General features: G+C 33.0%; 1 protein-coding gene across 2 annotated transcripts in view; it reads right to left on the minus strand.

Annotated features, from left to right (window-relative positions):
• Positions 1 to 25,585, minus strand: part of LOC135841224 (uncharacterized) — a 37,957-nt gene extending 12,372 nt beyond the window's left edge. The window contains exons 1-2 of one of the 2 annotated variants that reach the window (XM_065358076.1): positions 25,188 to 25,584; positions 14,569 to 14,632 (exon numbers count right to left, since the gene is read on the minus strand). The gene's annotated coding sequence lies outside the window, so the exon portion shown is untranslated. Of the gene's footprint in view, positions 1 to 14,568; positions 14,633 to 25,187 lie in introns of both variants that reach the window. The other variant, XM_065358077.1, reaches the window with a different exon arrangement.
• Between the last annotated feature and the right edge of the window lie 788 nt (positions 25,586 to 26,373).

A 26,373-nucleotide genomic window follows, 5' to 3' on the forward strand; every position in this document is an offset into this window, starting at 1 on the left:
AATTTTAAAAATTTTAATTTCATTGAATTCCTCGTCTCTTTTACTTCTCAAAACATATTTCACATAATTAAAATCACATAAATTACCGAAGTCATGAAACACAATGTGAAAGGCGCCAAAAAGTTTTTGACCCTTCAAAACCAACTTTCTGCTCTATCTCATTAAATTTTGACTTTAGGATTACGATTTTGGTGTCATTCGTTTTGTCTGTGAAAAAGGAATAGAAATACATTTTTTCCGGAAAAGTTCCGGCATAATTTGAATGAAATCGGCAGGTGGTCGGAATTAGAGTAGTGGTCGGCATTAGGGCACCTTACCCTTACTGCCATTAGTAAAACACGCCAAAACAAAAACTGAACATGTCTGCCAATGTCAATATAAAGCATGAGATAGAAAAGAAAGGAGCTATTTTTGACGACAAGTTTTTAAACCTCGAGAGACTATATTTCCACAGTACAACTCCCTCGATTTTGAAGATGGATTGTTAGTTGTTACTGAAAGGGACCTTTTTCATCTGTCTTGAAAGATACATCACTTACTTATTAAAAGCATTATACTTAGCACACTTCTTCAAAAGTCCTTTTTCAATTTTTATTTTTTCGACAATTTTGAAAATGGTATCTTACCCCTACAAATTCTTTGCAAGTATTAGAAAAACTAAATAATAAAGTAGGTAATCCACTCCTTCAAAAGCGAGTTGACTATGTGCAAAAAATATAAGTAAGTACCCGGATCGATTAGCAATCTACCTATGTACCTACGAGTACATTTCCCAACTGTTCTTCATCGGATAATGAGAAGTGAGAACGGTGAGCAGTGGAAGCGTTCGGAGGTTCAAAATTATACTTATACTTCTAAAATCATTAAACCACGCCAGTTTTAATATACTACTTATCCTATTATCAAAAAGATGGAATCATCATCATAAACGATGTCTACTGAAAAGATACCATGTTGAAATTTCTTCAGCGCAGAATGAGGAATGATGTTACATTTAGCTGATTTAGCTTACACAGTACACATTTCCAGGTAGAAACAGAAACACACGGATACAATGTTGGTACCAATAATAGTATTAATTATATAGGTACCTAGGTAGGTACCTATTACTACATATGTACGTACGTACACAAATTAAACACTTTCAATTATAACTTATAATTTCGTTAAACGGTTTGAATACATATTAATGTATGAGAACCCTATTCAAATGAAACAAATTGAGAGTAAAAGTACACATTAAAGCTGAGAGTTTGAACTAAAATCATCAGTATTGGCATAAAACCGTTTCATTTTGATAAATACATAAGTATACGTATGGTAAGTTAGTATTTCGCATACCTAACGTGCTGAACAATGCATCATATGTACATCTACGCAAATGTGTAGACAAAAGACACCTTAGCCATTATCTTTTGCTCTGTTTGAAATATACAAATACTTACACGCATTTTGAACAAACACACGGTTGAAAAACATCGATGAATGAAAACAAGTTTAAATGTGAAATGAAAGCTGGACACTGGCCATTAATTACACAGGAAGGCATGCAGTTTATAAATATTCGCGTATCGCTGCATCTAAAAATAAATCCAATTTGCGAATGCATACCTTTCCAGTCCCACCTATTCATTTCGGCTATTAGCTGAACCTTAAAATAACGATAAAGGATTATAAAATATGTACCGCCCTGTGAAAAAAAACTACATCCACAGAACAGATGAGACAGACAGGTATAGGTATAGATCGAACAATAGCGCCGCACCGAGGTCCGAGTGTGATGATTTATTGAAATTTAAATAACCAAAAGAATTCGAAAATTTTTTTTCCTATCTTCGAATTACACGCATTAACGGTATCTGCATTTTATGCTGCAGCTAGGTACTAGGTAGCATACTCGTAGGTACCTAGATTAGGTCTTGCCAGCGCCAAGTTGTGCGAATGAAAATCCGTTCGTGTAAGAAACCTCAAAAATATAATCTTCTACAGCACCTCATCACTAAAGCCGGATATAATCAAGGACATCGTTCTTTATCATTTACCTTATCATTAGTGAATAGATGAAATTAAACAGCCAGCTGACTTCAAATAATCTCTCGTTTTACTTTTACTAGAACCAGCAACCAGTTTAGGTAAAACAAACGGATTATAATAATTAGCATGCATCATGAGGAAAACGATTAACAAATTGTTATTCAAACACATTTCTCTTTTTTTCTTCCTTCCTCGCGAGTAAAATCTTTGAAATATGCGGTAAAGTGATTTTTTCACATAATTTGTACTGTATCATACCCTGCCCAATACCCACCCATAATCATTTTAAAATGAACAATCGTCGCAGCTAGGGTAATGGAGCAATAAGCAAAATGAAGCGAAGATTCCAAGACGGATTTAGACGATAGTGTAAGTATGTTTTTTTAAAAAATCTACATAGGTAGGTACGTATTCGTAAGCAATATTTTTCGATTACAATCTATTCGTGTATTCGTTATTTTCCACAATTGGATAAGTATCTGTTCATTTGACTTTATTTGAGATTACGAGCGAGAAATATCCGTTTCGCAGTCTATTTTTAAAATGTATTAATTTTCGGATTTCTACAGTGAAAGTTTCAATAGTGGTAACCTTGACTCCATATGCACCTACGTAACTAGTATATCGCACAGTCGCACTTGATCCACTCTTTTACAATTTTTTTTTTTCATCATCTATACGTATTATGCGTATAAGAACACATGGTGAATGATGATGAATCAAAAGGCTGACAGGGTGAGAAAGAGGGGTGAAACACCCCTAATTTCAAAAATATATATTTTTAATTATTGTACTTAGTAAGTGGGTACGTGCTTGATTTTTGGCAAATCTGGATCTCACGATAAGATGTTCAAAAATACGCTATCAGGTCATGAGGTCAAATCCAAAGCGTTGAATTCTATTTTTTAATGTTGAAAATTTTTTTGAAAATTAAAATTCTGACCATTTCACGAAAAATTTGAATCTACTCGTATTGAGGAAAAAGCTGAGATTTTTTTATACCTTCCCTTATTTTCGAGACGGTGTGGTAGTTTTGTTAAGTCATGCACTCTAAAGCCTCTCAGTTTTGTGAAGAAATTGTGAAAATTAGAATTAAGTATGTACCTGTATAACCCCGAATTCGTCGCCTTTGTGACTCTCTTTGATAGATTTATGTGCAAATTTTTGAAATCAATTTTGTGAATTCAAATCAAAGATTTTCTGCAAGTGATTGCCTAATTTGGAAAAAAAATGAAAAATTCTTCACAAACGAACTAATGAATAAAGCTGAAACTTTATGACTTGGTTTAAACCCGTTCTGGAGTATGCAGCAACTTTTGCATTATCCAGTTTTGGAAAAATTGTTCAAAAAAAAAGGGTAAAATGAAATTCAGCTTAATCACATGAATTCTGAATCTTTCAACTCTTGAAAAAAATAACTATACCTAATCAAGTAGAATATATCGTAAATTTGAACTACATATTAGAAACAGGGGTTGAAAACAGTTGGGACACCAGAATAAAAATTTTTGAAAATATTTTGAATTTTGATTTTGATTATTTTTCACATGAGAGCGTGATCACGGCTACTCGTGAGAGTAATAATTCACCTCACAGACAGTCATTCTAAACCATACATCTACATATTTTGGATCAAAACTTTCAAAACAGTTGGCATGGTTTCTTTATGGAGGAGGAGGAGGAGGAGGAGGAGGAGGAGGAGGAGGAAGAGGGGGGCTCACAAATTAGGTTTTATATTTCTTTTTAAATTGAAGGAGCTGTATGCACAAAAATTGGGACAATATAAGATGAACCATATTCTCCTCAGTCATAACGATTTCATCTCAAGAAGGTAGAATAATCTAGGCCATTAGTATTTGAAAATTCGCGCAAAAAAGTTCGATGACCTACACTGCACATTGCGATGGTAGGCATGACGAGTATTTTCAATTAAAACCACACGCACGTGTTCACTGTTGACGCCAGCAAGAGCAGTACCTACAAGAGGCTAAAGCTCTCGCAGTCAGCAGTCAGCGAATTTGTGTTTTATTCCTACACCTCTCCCTGCCTCCTGGCGACAGTCAAATATTCCTCTAATAATTTGATGGATAGTTTTGCAGTGAATCATCTTTCATACCTTTATCAACCTATCTACTACCTAGGCAGTAGGTACCTACATCAAATGAGACTACGTACAACGTTTACCCTTCAATGAAAAAATTTACATGCCAATTGATCGTCGCGATTGTCTATAAATACTAGTAAAATTATCTACTGCTATTGATTGAAACCAATATGCGCATCGAAAAGAGACATTCTACGATTTTCTCCAAAGATAGCCGATAGGAAAATAATTCTTTCACTGGGGTGTACCAACATTACCAATATAGGTTACACATCGAACGTGGTCAAACAATACATCCGATTTGAAAAACTTTTCTAATGGCTTTTGAATTACGCAATTCAAAGATATACCTACCTACTGGTATTGAAAATCTATCGTACAATCTATTCAGCTCGTCGCTCCAAATTAAAAAAAAATCAATGATAATGTGACGAAATCTTGCAGGTACTCGATCAAAGCGTAAAAATTACCAAGATAATTTTTTATTTACAACTATTAATTCGATTAATTACAATTTCAATAAATCATCGCTAAAATTTCACCATAAATATAAAGTAATAAGCGCCTGTTAGGTAGGTATACATACGATACGGCGACGACGGTGGAAAACTCTCAAAGCGTATTGGCGCTAATTACGTAAAAATTGATTAATCAATTGAATTTTCGAGCATAAATGAAAAATTATTATGTAGGTAAGTAAATATATTACAAGTGACAATGCACATCTATCACGTATACTTCCTGATTGATGATTTTGAAAATGGGTGAAAAAACCTCTAGAATAATCAAACAAGTTATATAATCCTAATCGTGTATCGTCGATATATATAAGAGCGGTAAACACGTATTATTTTTACGTATCAGACTGAGGTGTGTATATTTTTTTAACTGTTCAACAATCATTACGCTCTCTCTTTTAACGTGGCTGTCACATCGAATATCAGAAATTACCGCATAAATAATGCGTGTATGATTATTACCAATTTTTAAAGGCGGTAAAATTAACATTAATTGATTATTTTGTAAAAATTAGCATAAAAAGTGAATTGGTTGACAACTCCTCTCGCTCGTTTCACTTATTAGTCAGCAATATTTTCCAAATCTACATCGAAATAAGAGCAAATTAAATTATATTTACTATAGCAAAAAAATAATACGAGTAATAATACTTGGGGAAGATAGATAAAATGCTTTTTGCTCTTAGATTTGGAAGTACACATGTAGGTACATGAAAAATGAATAAGTAGGTATTGTGCAATTCCTATTTTTCAAAGAGATGTTTCATGGTCCATTACTTACTTGAAAATTTTACCAACAAAAATAAATATCAAACTCTCAAATCTGTAGCTATTAATTTATTCAAGAGCAACCATAATTCTAAATAACAGTCAAATCCCATTATTTACAAAAAAAAAAAAAAAAAAATGTTTCTTGGTTCCCCAAATAATGCTAATAATCTCCCAGTGGCGTACCCTAAATGCTCCACAAAGTGGAAAAAAATTTTTAAAAAATTGAATTAAAGACATTTTTTATCCCTGAGCTGAAATTGTCCCAGGATGAGACGCTACTCCCAGTACCCCAAACAATATGACAAAAAATTGAAATTAAAGTTGATGAACATTTTTTGAAATTAATGTTCCAGAATAAATGGAAATTTTTCGTAGGTACAAAAAATAATTCTTTGTATTTTTTTCAACTTTCGGGGCTTTTAGCACAACTTCAATTTTTAGTTGGGGCAAAAATTTTCAGGAAATATTTATTTTTTCATACTCCAACTTTAAAATAGACATTGAGAAAGAGAATAAGCTTATAAAGGAACAAATTGGTTTGTAGGGGACCAGAAAAGACTTTTCCTCAAGAAGGCACACTCAGAGAAATTCCGACCAAAAAAAATAAAGTTTTCAAAACAAGTTCATTATTTGATTTTTTTTTAAAATTTGGGGCATCGAAAAAAGGAACTAACATTATGAGACCGGGAGCATTTTTCTTTTAAGAAAGGAGGATTACGTATTTGAGAGAATTTTGACGCAATTTTTCGTTTTCCGATTAAGTACACTTGGAATTTTTTTTTCAACTTTTCAGGCTTTTGGCACAAACAACATTTTTGAATTGGGCTAAAATTTCAAGGGATATTTTTTTCTCGAATAAACCAACAACTTAAGAATGCGTGAGCAGAAAAAAATCACTAAAAAAATCTTTCACGAATGTAAACAACAAACACCTTCAAGGGGCACTTGAATCGATTGTACACATAAGTAGCAATTTTTGGGCGAATCTCATATCGAAAAAGGAGATGAATTTTCTATAACATAAGGTACTTACAAAAATTGCTTCAAACAATAAATGATCATCCCAGCTCCGATTTGGTTAAAAAATGATTGCAATCGGTTTAGGAGATGGAGAGGGGAGGGGAGGAAGGGAAAAAAGGTTGAAATGAGAGCATAGAGAAAGTTTTACGTGGTCTGCTTCAGGAATAGGCGATTTCGAAATTCAGATTTCACTGGAGACAAAATACGTTCAAAAATGAAAAATCAACTTCAGCAACTCAAAATTTGGTTTTGAGATGCAAATTATGTTTTCCTTCGTGACGTCGAATTTCAGCACAACCAGAATTGAAATTTAACTAAGCCGGGAAAAAATCTTTAAAAAATAAATTGAAATAATGATCTAATTGCAATAAAACATGAAGAATTAGGAAAATAAAAAATCAACCCCTTTCAGTTCGGATCACAAATCGAGAAAATTATGTTTTTCCCGCACAAAAACCAATTTTCAACTTCTTTTTCTTTCGAAAGAAATGTGATGTTTTTTTCAAATTGAGTTATTGATGTATTTTCGTGGCGATGAGTAGGTACATATTTTTTAACCGAGTGCAATATGTATTTTTTTTTTTGAAAATCTTCCCTCTCCACTCTCCTGCTCCCTCGAACACGTTGTTTTGCTTTTGGCGAAAAACATGAGCCACCCTGTGGGCACGTTTGGCACTTTAGTGCCAGTATTTGACATTGCGTCAAAGTGAGACTGAGACGCAATGCCAATTTCCAGTGCCAGTGTCACAGTGTCAGAGTGCCAGTGTCAGTGCCACTGGCACCAAGAACTGATACAATGCGTCAAAGTGAGACTGGGACGCATTGTCAATTTACCAATGCCAGTGCCACAGTGCCAGAGTGCCAGAGTGCCAGTGCCAGTGCCGGTGCGGAAAAATTTTGAGAGAGCTATGTAATTTTCATCATGTTTTGTCGTTTTTGATCATTCTCTTGAACAGTGTTGTCTTGGTAGAGGGCTACGAGAGAAATTTCGTTTTCACCATTGCATCACTTACTCGAAATTTTTCCGGCACCAGCTGGGCTCGAACCTGGGTTCCTTGCGTGACTGTCCGCTGTTTAACCAACTACGCCACCGCGTGAGACATACATAAGCGCGATAAAGTGACTGTTAGTTGGTTATTGCAAAAAGAATGTGAGTTGCTCATTGATTTTGAGCATGCATCACTCAAATTTTACACAAATTATTTTTTTTTGAAAATTACTAGGTAGGTATTAATTCTAAAATTAATATCCGATTACAGAAATTCTTATCTGCTGATTTAGTTTTGATTTTTATTCTTTTTTTTCTAAAAAATACTATAAAGGTTCCAATTAAAATTTTTTTTTTAAATAAAAATTTTCAAAAAGTATAAAGCTCAAAATTTTTAAATATTTAAAAAAAAAAACGAAGTTTCATTTGTTGAAAAAGCGCATGTTTAACATGTGAAAAAAGTTGCAATAAGGTTTCAAAGCAAATTTTTCTCATATTCAAAAAAAAATCAACATAATAATATGATGAAAAGCTGCTCCTAAAAACTTTTTTTTAAAATATTGAGTTTTTTTTCAAAAATCAGAGATTTTTTCAAGAAGAACAGAAAAAAGATTTAAGAATTCCAAATTTTTTGTAAATTTTATTTTATTTTTTGAAAAGAAAGTAATTATTACTCAATGAAGAAATTTTAAAACTTTTATTTCTTATTAGTGATGTTCTTTCTGATATTATGTTGATCACAAAAAAAAAAATTGTAAGATTTTGAGAAAATTCAGCAGAGACCTCCATTTTAAGTTGAAATTTGCTTAGAAAAACTTTTAATTTTGGAGGTGCCTCTGAAGACGGATATTGGTACTCAAAGAGGGAGAATTTTCAAAAAAATCTTATGTTTTCCACTCTGGCCCCTAACCCAACCTGTTTTAGGAAAAATAGTCCAGTTTCAAAAAAAAGTATTTGAGATTCTGAGTCGATCTAGGCCATTTATTTCTTCTGAGCGATTAAAAATTTGCAAAGAAATATCACTAGATACTTATAATATCGCCAACTTCGAAAAACATTTCGAAAAAAACAGCTGATTTCCTATCAATTTTTTTATATTTTTTGAAATTGGCAATAGCTAAGTATGGCTAAAAAATTGGCGTCATTCACTATGCATTTCAAAATATTTCCCCAGTTTCAGGAATAATGCCTTTCAATGTTGTATTGACATACCTACCTTAATTAATGCGAAATATTGGCGAAGAAAAAATTTTCAAAATACAAATTTACCCAAAAATATATTTGAAAATTTCCTATCGCCCTATGGGACACTAAAAGTGCTAATGGATTTTGAAGGCTATGGCCTAGATCGACGCAAAATCTTGAATACTTATCTTTTAGAACTGGGTCATTTTCTCCAAAACCACTCACCAGTCTCATTCATTGTAAGGTAATAATTAAACCACTCAAACGCAGACCAAAAAAAAATGTACCTATCAACAAACTCAATTTCAAACTTTTCATGCATAAATTTTTTAAACTTAATTTTAAATCAAAATTCAATTTAAAAAAATTGAAAATTTTGCGATTTTTTTAATTTTTGGTGTTTAAGCAGAGTTTTATAAAACCAAAAAAAATTGTTCTCTGTTTTGTTTTTTTAATTAGAAACTTAGTAAAAATTTTAGGTACAACAATAATAACAATGGTATCGATTTGCGAGTGTAAGAACTTGAAAGGTAAATTCCAGTGCCAACATTTTACACTCGAGTGCCGTCGCCTGACACTCCGGTGTTACGATATGACACTGAGTGCCAGTGCCAGTGTCAGAATATGACACTGAGTGCCCGTGCCTGACACTCCAGTGTCACAATATGACACTCTAGTGTCATGATATGACATTGAGTGCCAGTGCCAGTGTCAAAATATGACACTCAGTGCCAAAATCTGACACTTTAGTGTCACATTTTGGCACTTTTACGCTGGCATTGCGTCCTGAGTGCCAAACGTGCCCACAGGGCAAGATTTTGTAAAAAAAGGAGGAGTAGATAAATCTTGCGGTGAAATTTTTTTCATTCCATGATTCACTTCCAAAATCGAAGACAAGGACATTCGTCATGTTTACCTAAGGGTACTCTTTCTCATTTCTCTACGCAGGCTGCGAATTTTGGCGATGGACGTAACGATGGAATTTTACGTGTACCGAAATATTGACACATTTATTATACGAGAACTGCACCCGCGAATTAGAAAAGGTCAAGGACCAAGAAACCGCTTTTAATTTTTTTACAACCGCAGCCTATTCTTCAAGTTCGTATATACCGGTTTCGTGCAGTAGGTATATCACACACAGCGTACGTAGTACTACTCACTATACAGTATAATACAGAGATGACCAGAATACTTATACACAAACGTATAAGGTACATCGTGCGAGTGAGTCTGAATATGAGGATTGTATCTGTACACCGAGGCGAAAAAATAAAAAAAAAATCCCAATCTTATTCCATCGTAGTATCACGATTAGCAAACAACCTATCTATGCCAGTTTATGAACGCGGAACAAAAGGCCGCCAGATTATGATTACCAACACGTTCGGAAAGGTTATAAAATACTAGGTAGAGGTACCTACCTATACGAGAACAATTCCGAATCTCTCTTTCACTTTTTCTACTCAACTACATAGTAGGCGATGGCTACGGCGCGCAGTTGCTTTTTTCGATACACCTGCTATTTAATTTTATACAAAATGAATTATAACTTCATTTACACGTAGGTATAGATTATCGCTTTATGGAAAATTATACCCTGGAAACCCGCATATAATGCTATTTATCTACAATTTATTATGCATTGAGAGGAAGGAAAAAAAAAACTAGAAAAAGAAGTCGACTCACAACGATGAGGCGATTTTTGCACTGAAATTGTGCCTGATAACCTTGAACAAGAACAAAAACACGGAGGGCATATCATTGTTACAAAAATACAAAATAATCTAACGGTTACTTGCACACCTACCAGAGGAAAAAAAGCTAACTAGCGAACTCCGCGTTCAGAAAAATCATTGACCTTATATATATTTTTTTTTCGGTTTTTCAAAGATCGGTATGCGATAGTGTTTCTGCAAACACGCGTACGCAGCATCTCTGCTTTCTGAGAGACTAGCGGCGTATGGTGTTCGCAGATCAGCACAGGTATATAGTATTACGACACACAATGGAAATATCTAGTATCATAAACTAGGTACCTATATTTCTACGTACGCATCTGTAAGTAGCAATATGTACGTACATAAGTACTACAAGTACATAGCTCATATGTACCTACATCCAATCTACATATAAAATGTATGTAGATGCGCCCATAAGACATCTATACACACTTCGCAGGTATACTTTACGAGTTCGTTAGCCTTGAAAAATTATCCACTACGATGGAGTTAAGGAAGAATTTCGCCAATTAACCATCGATCATTTCTAGTCTAATTATTTACTCCGATGACCTACTCTGGCCATATACTAATGACGAATCACTCATTTCAAAATACGACTCCGCAATTTTTTCACCACGGATTTCCTATAGAAATCCTTTCTCCGTCAACGCGCCCATAAACATGTGCCAAATTCGTTTCCACCTTTGCCTAGTGTGATGTTCATCGTATAGGCGTGTAGTATGATAAATGAACGATCAAGCTGAAACTACAAGTGTCTGCGTCTGCTTATAAATTCGCATTTAATTAGCTGTTTTTATTGCCTTAGGAAACGCCGTATCTTATTATAATAATCAATCCCCACCAATCAACGAGATTCGCCGATCAATTTCAACACATGAGGCGCTGCGAATAGGTAATTGACTCGTTAAACGATGATGCATTAATAAATCCTAAGTACGTGCAACTCGTATAGTTCGCACGTTTCTATAAAACTTTACGGTTAGCATCATTTTATACCTACGTGGTATTTTATGGTTTGAATTGATCACAAGTGAAGAAATTTGAGAAAATACCAAATTTACAAGATGCTGAAGCATACTTTTTAAGAAGGGGGAAGGTTGTGAGGAGAAGGCCACCACAGATATTTTTTCTAGCTGGAATCAAGTATATTAGGGTAGATCGCGAAAAAATATTATAGGATTTTGACTACATAATTCAGTGAAAAACCTCATTTTCAGTTGAAAAATTTTAGTTTTAGAGGTGCTAAAAAATCATGGTTTTTCATTCTAGCCCCTACCCAGCATGTTAATAGGAAAATGGCTCATCCCAAAGATAGGTTCTGAGATTCTGCGTCGACCAGGTCGACCTAGATCATACCCATCAAAATACAAGATCACTTAGAGTTCTACTGAGAGGTATGAAAATTCGAAAATCGCTTAGATAGGTATACTTTTGGTTTTCTGTCAAAGTATTTCTGAAACTGAAAAATATTTTGGAACGCAGTCAATTTTTTGGTCATTGTTGACAATTTTAACAAATTGAGAAAAATAGCCAAAAACTTATGGGAATCAAAATTTTTCGGTTTTTTGAAATTGGCAATATAATGATCCAACAATTGGCACCTGTAACTTCCAAAATATTTTCCTAATTTCAGAAGTCAAATCTTTCCACGTCTTGCCTTGATTACTTTTATTAAGAACCTACTTAAAGCGAAATATTTCGGAAAAAAATTTTCAAAACACGAATTACCCAAAAATAAGTGTGACGCGGCCAGCGATACCATACCATATGTCGGAAAACTTTTTTTTGAGATAATCGCGTTTTCATGGAAAAAGTCAGAAAATATCAAAAAAAAATTTTTTGTCGATTCATATACTATGAAGCCTATACTTTGGAATGGGTGTACCCACCGATCTCAAACACGTCGTTTTAGTGGTGAAAAACCGGTTTTACAAAAGTGCTTTTCATAAAAAAATGTCAAAAAAAAAAAAAATATTATGATGTAAAACCATTAAAAGATGAAGAAAATCAAAAAAAAAATTTTAAAAATGTTACAAAAATAACCCAAACTTTCAAACACGTTTTTCTCAGAATTTTGGTTTTTGAATTTCAAAAAATACGCAACTTTGAAATTTTGAAAATTTGTCAGATTTTAATATTTTGAAAATCTGTTTGCACCATTGAAAAGAGGAAGAAAAACACTACCAGAAACCACAATAAAACGAAAAAGTGATTTGCAAATTTTCAACCGCTCAGTAGAGCCCTAAAAATGGTCTTGGATTTTGATGGCAATGGCCTAGGTCGACGCAGAATTTCAAATATACAATTAACTATCTTTTGGTAGGTGGGCTGTTTTCATAAAACAGGCTGGGTAAGGGCTAGAGCGAAAAAACACGATTTTTTCGAAAATACCTATCTACATATTGAAGTTAAATTTTCGAAAGAGACTTGGAAATTTATTCAATTTAATTACTGCTTCGAGTTCCTTCAAGTTCAGAGGTAGTCACTTAAATTCCACGAAAAAAATGTTTTCTTGTCTCCAGACATTCAATTTTACGTAGCTTTCTAACTCAGATAAAATGTCAATGTTTCCTAGTTTCGGCTCTTCAATTTTTAAAAATTCTACAAAATTCGAGAAATAAAAATTAGGATCAGAAAAATTGGTCAGTGATATCTTTTTGAATATTTTTTCGGCGCAGCTCTTTTGGAATTTCGGACAGTGTCGCGTCGTGGCTACATGGAGGAAAAAAGAGGTGAAGGGGCAATTCCTCATTGCAATACATAAAACGTTAATGACAAACAAAGAAGTGTTTTCCGCCCTATGAACCAATTTTTTCAATAAATGTTCGTCTTCGTTTCGGTGTTTTGGCCTTTTCATGCTCGAAAATATTGGAAAAGGTCAGAAATAGTTTTTTCTTTTTCTGAAAAAAGTTGAACAGAGTTAAAATCTCAGATAAATTCAATTATTTTCGTTGCATTAAAGTTTGAACAAGCCCATTTGACATGTTTTTTTTTTTTTTTTAACTGATATGTTTTTGGAATCAAGAGAGGGAGAAGGATGATATTAATCCTGTAATTCGTGATACTGAAAGTGATTCCTCTTGACTTCACGTGTTACATAATCATAGAACCTGTCGACCATTGATATTGAGAGGAAAGGGGTATTGCACCACCTCCAGGTGTTTTAAAAATGAGAAAAATGCTGTCGAAGTAATGAAAATATAGTAAAAAAAGAAAGTGCACAGAGGAAACTGGAGGGAAAATTGGAAAAATGGGCAACAAAAAGAATTGAGAATAATTTTCCAAGTACCTAAGAGAACATTTGAATACCCATGAATAAAAAAATGTATTTTCACAAAACCTTCTTTAAAAAATTTGTTCTCGTTTCGCTTGGGCATAAACATGGTAGGTCTAGGTACGGGTATGTAGGTATCAATTCACATTCTCCACATTTCCTTCTTGCATTCATGATAATGCATGCTGAATTACACTAATCAATAATCATCCAGTAAAAATGTCGAAACCGGATCATAATTAATATCGACCTTTTAAACCAAAATTTCAGGATATTAAAGCTCCAAAAATATTTCAGTTTTTTCCACTCAATTATGTTCGAATTTTTGTAGAAATATTTGCAAAATTTTTTTCCTTCAAAATTTTAATAACTTATTGATAAAAAAAAAACATAATTGAAGTAACCAGCTGAAATCCTTTGAAAAGTGAATAATTTTTTCTGAAAAAAATGTGGGTATGTCTAGGTAACAAAATATCAATGAATTATTTTTACTCATCATTCATGTGTGAAAATAGGTAGATAGGTTCTTACATAAATAGTCTATTACATTGATGATGGAGAGATATTTTTGCAGTACATCTAGGTGATATATTGTTTATTTAATGGTATCACCCTCATGAATAGGAAAAATTGACCTAGACATATTTTCCAATTAATTCGTTACGATTCGATTAAGCAATACATACAGCTACATAGATTTACTAACGTAACATTGATAGATTTTTTGCACGTAGGTAATAGGTAGGTAAAGGTATTGCCATGTAATGTAACCTGCTTCATCGATGCAATCACTCAACGAGGTATATCTTTTATAACATTTCATTCGATGTAAATTCAACCACATAATTATACCAAGTTATACGCCTAAGCATCCACTTACATTGTATAAAAATAACTATCTATATTTTAAAAAAATTATAAAATCTTACTTCTCATCACCCGCGAAGGAAAATTTTCGCTTTCCGGCGAACGTCGGCACTATTTGTACGACCACTGAAACAAATCAGTAATGATGTTTTTATAGTAACAAATTGTCGAATAAGTACCTCTACCTATTCTTATAAATCTGCACAATTCACAATTATCTTACAAGATTACTTCACTGAATGACCCGTAACAATGGTAATGACGGATGAAACACGTGTCCGCCAAATATAAAAGGTATCGATAGGTCTATATTATTTGCACATAGGTTACCATCAAGATCATTTTCTTTCAGGAATATTGTACAAGTAGGAAAGTTTGCTGAATTTCGTTAGCGTGAATTAAAATTAGTATAATTTGATTATTTATTCCTTTGACTTCGAGTTGATGCTTTCAATTAGGCTGCAAAAATCATCGAAATACCCACTAAAAAGAAATTCTCTTTTTATCTCCACTCAAAGATGGTGCATAGATATCAACTTCAATAAACGTGATGATACAATAAAACATGTCACGTAGCCTAACATGCAACAACAAACATTCAGAAACAAGTTGAGAATTAACGGATTTATGGTTCGTGTAATCAATATTAAGTTTTCAGCGCGAAGGTACCTACACATGTACAATTGTACATATCTAAATACACGAAAAAATAATCCATCACCTATGAATGAAAATGCCATCCATGTGCTACATGGCGGTATTTAAAACGATGATCAAATTTCATTTCATCGCAAATAAAGAAAAAACAACAGTAATTTTTGTCGAAAAGATAAGATTTTGACCAAATTCAGCGGAGACCTTGGTCCTTCATATTGAGTTGAGAGTAAGTCAGAAAAATGTTCTAACTGCGAAGGTGTCTTTGGAGAGAAAATATGTTCTCTACCCAACCTTGTTTGGGGAAAATGGCCAAATACTTAATGACAATTTCAAAAATACGAAAATTTTCTCGAATTTTTGAACTGGCAATTATTACCAAAAAGTTGGCACCACTGTATTCAAAAATATTCTCCGTTTTCAAAACTCTACCAAAATAAAATATTTTCAAAACACGAATTTACCAATCCAAAAATAGGTAAGCGATTTGCAAATTTTCAACCGTTCAGTCAGTAAAACTCTAAAAGTAGTCTTGGATTTTTATGGCAATGTCCTAGATCGACGCAGCATCTCAAATACCAATCATCTTTTGAAACTGGATCATCCCCTCTTTAAAAAAATTAGGTAGAGACTGTAACGAAAAAACCACGAATTTTTCGAAAATGCTTCTTCTTTGAGAACCCATATCTTATCTCCAGGGGCACTATCTGAGCTAAAAAATTTCTGAACATGGAGGTCTTCGCTGAATTTTGCCAAAATCCTCCGACATTTTTTTTTTCGCAATTCACTTCAATACGTAACCTAGGTACCTTTACCAGCTTATGAATCAACAAAAAGATTGGTATTATCTAACGGAGATTTAGTTGACTCATTTTCTCCAGTAAATTATGGAATTGAACAAAAAATTGTGATATGTTGGTGTACTGGTATTGTATACAAATCATAAATAGGCATATCATTAAAATAAACCAATTGATAGGTACCTAAGTGATTACATTCTTGGTAACTAATGCTAATTACTGGATAGATGAATACCCAGGACCTACTATTACATATACCTACGTACAATAGTAGCCCAACTAAATCTATGACAAACAGCACATTTTACGTATGATTTCGATTTCATCGTTAAGTAAACCGGTGTCCAGATAGTGAAGTGTTATCTAAACCTGTCTAGACGAACGATTCATTGTCGTGGAATTCTTCCACATTACAAAGTTTCTTACGAAAAAAATCACAATCTGACCAAAACTTACGTATTCTATTCTCAAGCAGACGCCTGGCTGTTACTTTGATGAACGATAACCTCACCATGATGAACGACAATCATGTAGGTACTTATTCCACTTAACAATATCGGAACAAGTTATCGGAAATCAACAAGTTCACATACAAATGCCCAAAGCGAAGACTCAGGTAGGTATAGCACACACAATTATAGGTATTCCGGAACGTTCACTCGTTGGTCAGCGATCTCACTGGTCAGTTGTATCAATTTAGATTGGCACATTTTCTATTATCCATACATACGACAGCTGCAACTCTGGAAATATTTTATTTTGGATACACTCATACATCAATTTATCACTGTTTTGTTGTTGAGCAAGAAAGCACGTTACTTTTTGAGCCCAAAATGTTCAAAAATTCCATAAAATCTTGAAAAGTGCGAATGGATAGCTACAACTCTTGGAATCTTTGTATTTTGGGCAAATTCTGACAAAACCATTGCGATTTAAAATCTAATTACATTTTTGAGCATTACAGAAAGCAATTTTTGGCTGTCCCTCACGGAAAAAAAATAGTACTTTCTGAGTAGTAGTTTGTTAACGGAGTGAAATGTACTACTTTTTAACACCTTCATGGAGAAATATTAGTAGTTTTACGTAAAAACTACTACTTTTGTCTAAAAACTAGTTCAAATTACTACTTCGTAAGTAGTAGTTTTGAAGTAGTACTTTTAACTAGTTTTTAGACAAAAGTAGTAGTTTTTACGTAAAACTACTAATATTTATCCATGAAGGTGTTAAAAAGTAGTACTTTTTACTCCGTTAAAAAACTACTACTCAGAAAGTACTATTTTCTTCCGTAAGGGGTGCTTTTGGAAAATTTAAACCCTTCTGAATTTTTTGAATCAACAGCTGAAGTTTTCCTATATGAGCCACTTTATTGATTCTATGCTCCTTCAAAAAATGACCAAAATCGATAACTGGCTGATCAAAACGTTCCCATACTGGTTGTACAGATCTCTCCAATTTTTCTGATTCTGTTTGTAGATGAATAATTCCTTGGTGAATTTTTCAACTAGGATCAATTATTTCAACTTGAATATCAATGCGGTCAATGACTGGAAGAAGGACTCCCCTCCCACATAGTCATTTTGTCTCAATAAAACAGATCTTTGCTCAGATCCAAATGTGTCTTCGAAGTTCTCTCATCAGATAATCAAGGAAATATTTTTGCTACACTATTAAATACTTACATCCTGGTTGAATTTTTCACACACAAAAAAAATTGATAAAGAAAAACTCAAGTCGTTTCTCAAGGGATTAAACCTTACAGTTTTTATAATTGAGTACAAATCCATTATCTATCAGTATGGACAATAATAACTTTCTCCTCTAAAAATGTAACCCTCACACGATTTCAAAATATTCCAAATCAATTTGAATACATACAAAACCATACAATGCCCATAATGTAAAGTATCTACCTATCTAGCAATTAAAGCTGTCAACATTACATAGGTAGGTTAGGTACCTAATTGAGTTATATGTTTTTTCATAGTAGAGACGTTTATTCAGTTGACAAGTTAGGTGTGTTTTCTATTAGAAAATTATTTTCAGGGTGGATACATTCACATTAGGTACTCATCGCATCTATATGTATACTTCGGAGAACTTTTACCTCATTAAAACGACCCTTTTTGAATGAAGGTACATCGACGGAAACTGACATGACAGTCGCTGATACAATGAATATAGATATTCGTATCAGAATCATTAAAATCTTTACAAGGAATCGAGCGAACCCGATGCAACATAAAGTCTACGAACCATATACCCTGAAGCTTTTACATTTCTTCGAGTGTTTTGCGGTCGGTAAGGAAGGAGGAAAAAAAACTCGTCAAGTTGAGGCAATTAGGCCAACTGAGTCATCTAGCTGCGAGGTCCATTGCGAAGACATTACCGATATTGGAACAGCGAAACAGCATTTGCTTAAAATAACAGGTTTGCCATTTACTACTGTGTGTTTCTTCGTTTAGGTCAACATTGCATCTGTATTTTTTTCTGTATATAGCGAGTGCGTCGAGTCCTACATACTGAGATTTGTTTTTTATTAATGAAATTATTGTAATTATGCCATATTCCGTCTAAAATTAATCAACTTTTGTCTATTTTAGTATCACGTCGAAGAAAACTAAAACGGAAGTCGAACCAGTTTCGATTTTTTTTTCAATACCTAACCTAAGGCTAGCTGAGGCTTGATACGAATACAAGCATTTTCTAGCGTAAGTAGAACTTGGCCGTTTTGATAAGGAGCATGTGTCGCGTCGTCAACTCGTATCCAATCAAAGTTTAATTACTAAAATTAGCCAGCTTCATAGATTGTCCGTATATAAAGCTCTGTAGGTACTCTGTAAAGGGAAGAGGGCATTTTAGATAATTATCCACATAATGAAATTGAAAAGTTCGAGTTTCTCATAATTTGTAAAGCAATTATACTTTTGGAAATTTTTAAGCTCTCATATAATTTGCTATTCAAGAAAATACGACCTACCTATCTTCATCCTCGACGATTCTTAAATAAAACAGATATAAATATATTATTGCTTATAAAATATTTTACGTAATAGATGGGTAACCAAAAATTTCAGAGAATTGAATTTTTACACGACAAATCATAGGTGCGTAACATAATTTTCCTGGTCACCCATTAGATTTCCTGAGCTGAGAACATCACCTTTGAGTCACACACTGGGTAATTTTTACACAAAAACGCCACTCACTCGTTTTCCAAACCTAGGTCAACTGATATCAAATGAAATATTAAGAAATCAACACCATCGTCGATCGTATTATTAACCCACAGGTTGTCTGATAAATTAACCATCCCGTCGTACGCGTAATTCACCGACACCGAGATCAATCTATTTAATTAATTGTGGGTTGTTCCGAGAGTTAATTTTCTCCATCGTACGTTAATTTGAAAATGATAGCATTAATTGTCGTTCAATTTTTTTTCTTTCCTGTTACATTGCATTACTCGTGCTTTCGTCTGATCTTTCAAATGTACGAATCATTCATTGTAAGCATATAAAAATCTCAAAGACCACCTTCTGAGTTAATTTTTTACACGTCGAGAACCCTAATGTGTGTAAAAATTCTTCCAACGTGTCATTGAATAACCACATACAATGTAACTCCACTTTCAGTTCTATTGGTAAATTCATACTATATACTTACATACAAGAAGATTTAATCCCTACTATCGGCACGTACTGTGGTAGGTATGTTTAAAATACAGACATCTTACCTACTTTACTACGTACCTACCTATATAGTATGCTAATGTCTCGCACATTTGGTAATCAACTCGGTGCTTAATTTAATTCCATGCAAATGCAGTACAGTTGAATTAAAATATAAGGTACAGTATAGTTGTATAGGGGAAAACTACTGATACGGATTCAAAAGTAGCCTAAGTACATATTTACCTACATTTAAACGAATTCAAGAAGTAATTCACGTAGTAAGCACGGACTTACAATAAATATTCCAGCTCGAATCACTTTCAATTCCTTTATTTATTCATGGGCTAGTTCTGGTCAAAATGTGATTTAATGATAGGTAAGTGCTTTTTACTTATATATCTGGTTATAAGTAAACTAAAGTTTTTTTTTTTTCAGTTTGGAAGATAATCAATTTCTATATTATTAGGAATCTAAATAATTTTAGATAAACAAAAACGGAAAGGGAAGCTAAAAAAGTAGAATAATGAACGATAACATATTGATATCATTCGTGAAATTTTGAAAATAAAAACCGAGATAGGTAATTTAAATCAACGTTTCATGAACTGTTATAGAAAACCGCGTGGAATAATTAATACATTGTCCAATAAAAACCCGTTCGACATCAACAAGTTCCAATTTTCGCTTTCAGTGTAAGTATAACAAATTACCTATATCGAGTTAGCACGATACTCCATTAGAGTTCAAACAAGCCAATTAAATCGAACGAAAGGAAACTTGACATTTTAAATTCCAATCATCTGATAACTTCTGGTAACAATTTTCTCTTCATTATTGATTATAAGAAAAGGATGAATGATTAATTGAAATTACTAACTCACTTATAAGCGTGGTGTGGCGATTACCTGACCATTTCGAGGGTAACCGCATCAAAGAAAAACTATCAAGGATAACCTTTCATTAAATCATAAACTGAATCATTGACACGGTATACCTGGACTCATAGTGAATCACACAGCATTACTTTTTTTTCTTTTGTTTTTGATTTGGGCAAGTGTTAGGTGATATTAGAAAAAAATAATGAAATAAAAGGTACTATAGGTGTGGTAAATTCATGAAACAAAATGGGAAAAACTCAAGAACAAGAAAACCACAATAAAAAACATTCAAATCGGTTACCATCGACAACATATAGTACGATATACAGGTGCTTTTAGCTATCGATGTCAAAAATTAACTTAAAAGACAAAAAGTTGAAATTATCGAGTCATCTCTGAAGGTAGCCTGCCTATTTTTCCCCAATAATAGGTAATATTACAGTGAGTCATTGCCCATAATATTGGTTTCTTTTGCATCTGTATGGTCGACGTGTGCGATTGTTTACGTTAATTTAAAATAATTAAAAACAAAGCGATGTTTTTCAAATTGGAAATTATCGACTGTAAACACAGCTTTCTTCTTTGACTTTTCAATTGCATCTCTATAAATCTAATACACACGAGAATTGCAGAATTTACCAGCGAATAATGTTTTCGAATAACATTATTTTATCTTATCGACGTAAAGCGATAATGCATCGGTTTACATTACAACAAAACATTAAAAACCTCTATGCAATTTATCGACACGTAGTATATGAAAACATAGTAAGTATTTCATTACGACTTTTATGTTGATTAGATGTTTGTCTATGAAATGGAAAAACGCCATTTCCAAATTTACAAGTAGGTATTATAGGCTAATTTGATAAAATCTGAAACACTCGCAACAAATATTGCTTCAATTTTTACGAAGAACGTATGATTACCTAATTTGAGTGTCTTTGTGAATACTTAATTCCTTTTACTAACATTTTGCCATTTTTACGAATACCTTGAATAACTGGAAGTGCATTCACTTCATCAATTCTGAGTTCTTATATATCTGAGTTCAAAGAATTCATATGGGTTACGGAGAGAGATAATTCTTCGTGGAACCATTATAAGGACTTGGTAAATTTACTGATAAAATGAATGCACCTTCAAAGTGTAAAAGAAAACATTGAAATGACATATCAATTGGATTGAGGAATTCGTATTTATGTATAGTGAAAAATGATTTTTACCTAATGAGTAATGTTACGATTTTACATCTAACTTCGCTTCTTTCTTTTCTTCTTAGGTATATTAGTCATGAGAAAATTAACACTAGGAAATGTTACATCCAAAGAAATTTGAATTAGACACATCATTGAAGTTTTTCTTTTTGAAAAGTGCAACAGATTACTCTCAATATAAATTTAAAATCCTAGCGTAAACACCAGATGCCAAAAGTGGCGTGTATGTAAAAAAAAAATTTAATAGATTGGTACCACAGATAATATGTAGATATACCAAAAATTGCACCTTCCTACATAACAAAATGAACCATTTGGCAACAGATGCAAAAAATGTCATCTTAAGTAACTATTTTCAATGGAAAAATAGGTATAAGTATAAGTAAACAATGTAAACATAATAAAGAATCACGATAAATATAATACCTAATGCGAACTTGAGAGGAAAAGATTACCCTCTACAAGTAGGAAAAAATCAAAGATTCTAATTTTGCTGAAATTGCAATACATCATGTATTATTCGACTTCATGTCAGTCTAAACATGAATTTTCAGCTATAGGCTATGTGTTAAGTATCCGGAAGGAATGTCAAATCAGTCAAATGTACCCAAAATTGCGCGATTCACTTTTTTTAAAAAATAAAAATGATAAATAACATGAAAAAATTGATGAATTTGGTTTCTTTCAAATTAATCTGTTTAAGACAGTCTGAGATTGCGTGAAACACTTGAAAATTCATAGAGGTGTACCACTACCACCCCTTGCTCATTCCTGAAATTAAAAAGTCAATTTCATACCAATAAACTGATCCATCTTTTTATCCAAAAGGAACTCACGGTATTACAACATGACAGGAATAATAGAGGTACCTACTTTCATAATAGTGTGAAAAGTTGACCCTGTTTGAACTTTTCAAAAAAAGAAAACAAACAAATTTAGGTGTGTTAAAAAACGTTATCAAAAAATCTTCGAATAAAATTGAGTTTGTTCTCATTTTTCTTCGTAATAAGTATCCCAAAATCAAAATCTCCAAGATGAAAACCAAATACATACATTGTACAGTATTATAGAGAATTCTATACTTACTCCACAATTTTGTTTGTTCACATTTTTTTTTCACGGAACCTGCAATTTTTTCCAAAAAATGAGGGGCAATAAGGGCCCTAACGCCTTTTTTCCAGCGATGCTTTCAAATTATAGAGAGCAGATGAGCAGAGCAGAGCGAATAGAGAGAAGGAGAGACGAGAGAGGAAGAGAGGGAGGAATTTAGGCTTGAAAATTTAGATAAGTTTAAAATACAAATATGTAGTTACCGAAATAGACAGCTAGGTACCTATTTGTCAGCCAGCTACGAATCTGATGAAAATAAATCATTAAAATCGCGTACCTAAGTACTCGATGTTCAAGTTTTTTTTTTTTACGATTTCATTAATACTTTTACTTGCAAAATATCCCGACGCCACAAACCAACAACAAGGCATGGCATGTTTTGTTTTTCCAACCCTCCTCTTCCTCAGCCAAAGAAATACTGAAATGAAGCAATTTTTTTGGAAGGAAGATTTTGAATTATGAGTATCAAGTATGATTTCGGGACTCTTAGTTGGAATAATCCAAAATAGGTAAAAAAAAAAGATAATAAAATTAAATCCTACTTTAAAATTAAAATATGTACATATCACTGGGAAAAGGTCTCGTAATTTCACAGCAATCATGAGATTTTCTCAACATCATGATTTTTTACTGATTTATCCACGAAGATCTGCACTGTTTTCTTTCCTTCCATTAAAAAAAAGATTAGAACTTTCCAAGCTCATTTTCAAATACCAATGAGAAAACTTTCATTTTGGTTGAAATATCCTTTACCTTTCTGAAAAGTTCAATGATAATTTATGAGAGCAGGTATATCCTGCGGTAATTTCTCTGGTTTTGTAACGCTTATAATATTTAACTAGTCATTTAGGTTATCTATACTTGATATTGCAATTTAAAGGGATTGATAATTTTTAAAAATATACAACTTTTTGTCGAATTATGTGCGTCAAAAACTACTTCAGCTATTCGGAATACATCCCTTATGCTGCCTCGTCCAGAAACGTATCCATATGGTAGGTATAGGAGCTCATTGTACCAGTTCAACAAGATCTTACCATATCAAATATAAGCTCAAGGCAATTTGAAATCAAAACCCTTTGAAAAATACTTTACATTGCTCTTGAAATGAGTGAAGACCTTCAAAGGATAGAAGAGGGGGGGGTGAGTTGAAAAATCCACGCATGCACTGCACAAGTGATTTCAAGAATATGTTCTAAATACATAGGGTCACGGGTGGTTAGTTGTCAATAATTGTTAGTTGTCAAATTGCATTTTTAAAAGGATACATGAACGCTATCTCCACGAAACCTTCATAATAACTTCATGCTATACCTACTAATGTTCCAACATGCAAAATTGGCTACATAGCTTTTTATTTGGGGATACAGTTTTGAAAAAAGTGATTTTACAGGTGCGAAGTTACACATGTTAAATTGGAACTTTTCGTTTTTAAACATCAAAAATATGTGAAAAGTAAATAAATTATACATCAATTTAAAGGAAATTTTATCACGGATTCAGTAATCACATGTTCAATTACAAAAAATTTTGAAATGAATAAAATTTGTTGGTACAAAGATGAAAAACGAGAAGTTGTTAGTTGTCAAAAAAGGGAATATTGTTAGTTGTCAATGAGATAGTTTACCAAAATATGCATCAAAGTGGGAAATTTTTTTTTGAAAATTATCTATTGCATTATTGAATCATTTTTTTTCTGCCTTTCATTCTATAAAACGAATAAAAAGTTGCATTGATCGATTTACCTACACAAAAAAAAATTCAAAGAATGACCAGTCAATTTTTAAGTCGTTTATGGATATTTTTTCAAGTTTTTGGGTTTATCTAAAAGTTTAGTCCTTCTCACGTGTTATCTTTTTGAAAATTTTCGAAAATTGAATTGCAAGTTTTTTTTAAATCAATAGTGAATGCGTGTTTGACAACTTACAACAGGGGTGGTTGTTAGTTGTCACAAAAAAGTATCTCACTAAATCCACCATTAACTATTCATCACATGAACCAAAATTCAATTTTAAAAAAAGAAAACATGCGCAAAAAATCAAGCTTTCAAATGAGCCCAAAACCGCAAAAAAATATTCATAAATGGCTTCAGAAACTTCAAAAAACTTTTTTTTTTGACAACTAACCACCCGTGACCCTACGTATATGTGTGTATTCTACCCTCCCAAGTGAATTTCGAGCCACGATTCTATAATAATCACATGGCTTGGAATCATATTCTAGTAAATATTGAGTAGATAATTATAAGAAAATTGAGTATCTATCTATAGCACATACATAATAACATACCTAAATATAATGAATTAGGTAGAGCAATCAAGTAAGGAAGGGTAACGAATCAAAAAACTTACTTCAACTTGAACTGAGAACCTCGAAAGGATCAACGCTCCTCGACGACAACACAAATTCACTTCAAAACTCAATACGACAAAATATTACTTAACACGTCTCATATATTGCGCGTAATCGCCACGAATGTTTCAACGAAAATCTACATTATTCGCGCACACAATAATTAACACAGAAAATTACGCTTAAGAGAATAAGAAGAAAACTCGAAAATATGCAAACTAAACAATTTCATAGCGAAATCGCGCGCCAAACAAACAATAAACGCACGTCTATCACCGAATGATAATTCACGATAGTTATCGTAACAAATGAGATGCGGCATCGCCACTCACTTACTGTCGACTACGAGAAACACGCTGCATTCAATTAAGTATGCAATACCAAGAACAACGGCCGATTAGCGCTTTGTGAAACTTGCAGAACGTTAAACGCTCCTTCACGATTGGCTAGAAAATTTGGAAGGGCTAGTAAAGGTGGGGTGTTTTACTTAAGGAAAGCGAACGGGGTAATCCTTATCTAATACTTATACATTTCGTAACTTGACCAGGTTGTTGCAAGTGAATACTTGATACTGACACTACACATGTGTTGGCGTAGTAGGTACATCTACTGTACAGGTGGCGACGATGCGAACTTAAGGTGTCTAGATTAAAAACAAATGCTGTTAAAATTACGACAAATTTCATTTCATTTCATTGAAACTCATGAATCCGACGAGGAAATGAAAATAATGAAAAGAAGACGTGGATATGAATCTTGGTTTAACAAACCTTGAAGGCTTTAAACAATTCGTAGCACCTAACTACCTATTATTTCATCGATGGAAGTACACGCATATTAAACAGTACATAATAAGTATACCAAATGGTATACATAGCAATTTCATGACATATCCTCATCCAACCGACTTACTATCACAATAATGTTGTCAAATTACCAAATAATAGGGACGACATTTTTTTTTTTTTTTTTTTTTTTAAACATCCTAAAGAACCCACACACTTGAGTGAAAATTCATTTATAAGATATGGCTAAACGTATCAAGTTTCAAAGTTCTTTTTCTCACTTCACCTATTATAGTGCAAAAAAAATGCACTAAAAGAAAACATTACATATTTTTTTTAAAAATGCTGTCTCAAATCTTGATATAAAGCATTTGGATTTAGGAGATGGAGGGGATGGTGG

This window comes from Planococcus citri, chromosome 3 (assembly GCF_950023065.1).
Source record: "Planococcus citri chromosome 3, ihPlaCitr1.1, whole genome shotgun sequence".
NCBI lineage: Eukaryota > Metazoa > Arthropoda > Insecta > Hemiptera > Pseudococcidae > Planococcus > Planococcus citri.